The sequence below is a fragment of the Pteropus vampyrus genome, unplaced genomic scaffold, assembly GCF_000151845.1.
Source record: "Pteropus vampyrus isolate Shadow unplaced genomic scaffold, Pvam_2.0 Scaffold6, whole genome shotgun sequence".
Taxonomy (NCBI): Eukaryota; Metazoa; Chordata; class Mammalia; order Chiroptera; family Pteropodidae; genus Pteropus; species Pteropus vampyrus.
Genome location: NW_011888787.1, coordinates 10,518,688 through 10,521,750, shown reverse-complemented (window position 1 = coordinate 10,521,750; position 3,063 = coordinate 10,518,688). Strand labels below are relative to the sequence as shown.

The 3,063-nt window shown below is 37.0% G+C and overlaps 1 pseudogene; it reads right to left on the bottom strand.

The window, feature by feature from the left end:
* Window positions 1–250: 250 nt before the first annotated feature.
* LOC111745552 lies at window positions 251–368 on the bottom strand (annotated as a pseudogene).
* Window positions 369–3,063: the final 2,695 nt, after the last annotated feature.

The window sequence follows — 3,063 nt, the reverse complement described above, 5'->3', positions numbered from 1 at the left end:
AAATGTAGTTATTATTCATAAAAATATGCTACTTATGTTAACATATAATTGGTTTATTGATGTTATTTTTAATTGAGTTATTATTTTAAATCTCAGTTTTAATTTCTTTCTTTCTTTCTTTCTTTCTTTCTTTCTTTCTTTCTTTCTTTCTTTTTTTTTTTTTTTAGGCAAGGCAACCCTTGGTTGACCCCACAGATGGCAAGGACCTTGTCAGCTTACAATCTCTTAAATCCTTATTTTTTATTTTTTACACCTACAGCACCTGGTCTTCCTAGGTGGTCTCCCATTTAGTACTAACCAGGCCTGACCCTGCTTAGCTACTGAGATCAGACGGGATCATGCTTGTTCATCATGGCATGGCCATAGACTTCAGTTTTAATTTCTAATAAAAAAAATCTATAAATATAATACACAGAAACACAAACACTTTGGTATTCTCAAGAATTTTTAACAGTATAAAAGAATGCTGAGTCTGAAAATTTGAAAATTCTTCTTTTAAGCTAGTAGCAATGTCTTTCCAATTTCTAAAACCCAAGGGAGCAGAAAGTTTAACTTCCTACCCACCCTCCACAGGGTACTCTACCAAAGCTGAAGACTTCCAGATCCTTTGTTTCGTATTTATTTTATATTTACAACAACTTCTAGGACCTGTCTTGATCCCAGTAAGGGGACAATAACTGCTTAACAAATTGTATCATTGAGTGCCCTGCCTCCCAGATTCAGCTACCCTATCAGGAAACAGCATGTCCAGTCGACAGGAAATCGTGTCCCTGAAAAACCAGGAGAGTAAAGGTCCAATTTCAGGTCACATCTCACAGGATTGTTTTAGATAATGAATATGGCTCCTTCATTTCTTCAACAAGCATTTATAATACACCTAGTCAGTGCAAGGCACTATTATTAGACAGCTGGGAAGCCAGTGCTAAATATGAATGGCCCCGCTACTGCAGTATTGGAACTTGCGTTTTAGGGAGGACTAGACAGTACTCAACTAATTGCACAATTAATGCTTGTATTATATTTGTGGCACGTGTTACAAAAGAGACCTAAAAGATCCTACAAGGCATAAAAAAGGGCGAGAAAAAGGGTGTAGGCTAGTTATTTCCTATTTAGAATCAGAAGGAGAGTGTTACTGGAGGGGAGTGGCTTATTCCACATAAGATTTATCAGATTTTTATTCATATAATTATTGGTTCAATAATTTGATCAATGTCTGTTTTCTTCACTAGTCTATAAGCTCCATGAAAAAAAAAAAAAGTCTATTTCTGATTTTTTCACAGCAGAATTCCCCGAATCTAGCCAAGCACCTGATACATGGTGAGACATGGTAGGAGCTTAATAATACATTTGTTGAGTAAATGATTAAATACCACATCTATCCAGAAGGCTTAGCAGAGCTTCCTATTAGATTCCTACTAGATTTATATTGAGCTTTGCTTAACATATGAAACATATTAAAATGTACTAACAAAGGCTAAGGGTTTTTGAACTGCAATTAACTTTTGCTAAGCAAGAATCTGTTCCAGCACATTAATGTGGCAGGATAAATTCATTCAAAAATGAGAAACTAGTAAATACCAAATGCAGAATTTTCTTTTGGCAAAACAAATAGTCAAAGAAGAAGCAACCAAAGAAGAAAAGAAAACTGAAGAAGAAAAGCAAATGAGGACACGACTCAGTGTAAATGGTGTCATAAATGGGACAAACACAGACAGGAAAAGAAAGATCCGGTGAATGAGATAAAAGTATAAACAAATATAATCTGAAGAAATAGAGAATTTATTAAAATAACAATACAGTTTGTGGGCTAAGAATAGAGGTTAATATTAAGTCACATTCTGAGACAGTGGTGATGAGCAGAGAGAAAAAGGGAGAACAAGAGAGAAGGAAAGAAAGGGAGTAGCCGACTGAGAGACCATCCAAGTCACCTTGACTTGGCAAATTTTAACTGACTCCCTGGGAGAGAAAGAATTAATGATCTGAACAAATTCTGCCTGAAAAGGCTTTCACATCTCTAATTTTTGCATGCCAAATACAAATGGTCGATACATTTAGTTCATAAGTTCTACCCAGATTGGAAATAATACATTATCAAATAAATACTCCAATAAAAAACTAAGAGCAGATTAAGGGTTATGTTCAAAATACCTAAGTTTGTTTACGTGCTTTCAACAATTAGGTCATTAAGTGATGCCTGTGAGGACTCTCTTGTTCTTTTACTTTACTTAGTGGTACTAGTTCTGTTGGTGGTAGTCACTCGACGCTTTAGTACTGTCACCAGGGCTATCGATTTCTGTGTATATGTATGTGTGACTTATGATATATATATAGGCCTTTGTCCCTATCTCTGGTACGGGACCCCTAAAATTTAGGAAATTCCATAAGTGATGAGAGAGGTAAAGATGCCTTTTGTTATTCATAATAAGCCTCTTTCAACCATACCTGTGTTTGTTTATGTTAATGAGGTAACTTCAAAAAAGCCCTTGGGTAACTTAAGGAACCAACCAGAATTAAAGGGTTGGAAATTTCAGCCCTGCACCTTGATCTTTGATCTTCAAGGAGGGGAGAGGGTCTGGAGATTGATTTCAATTATCATCGCCCAATGACTTAATCAATTATGCCTGCATAATGAGGCCTCCATAAAAACCCAAAAGAATGGGGTTCAGAGAGGTTCTGGGTTGGTGAATACATGGAGATGTGGGGATAGTGGTGCCCAGAGAGCATGGAAGCTCCACACCCCATACGTTACCCTATGCATCTCTTCCATCTGGCTGCTCCTGAGTTATATTCTTTTTTAATAAGCAAGTACTCTACTAAATAAATTATTGCCCTGAATTCTGTGAGCCACTCTAGTAAATTACTTGAACCTGAGGAGGGGGTTCTGGAAATCTCAGATTTATAGCTGGAGGATCAGAAGCATAGGTGACAATCTGGACTTTCGATTGGCATCTGCAATGGGGACTCGGTCTTATGGGACTGCACCCTTAACCTGTGGGATGTTTCTATCTCTAGGTAGTGTCAGAATTGAGTTAAATTGTAGCTCACCCAGATAGGGTCTGGAGA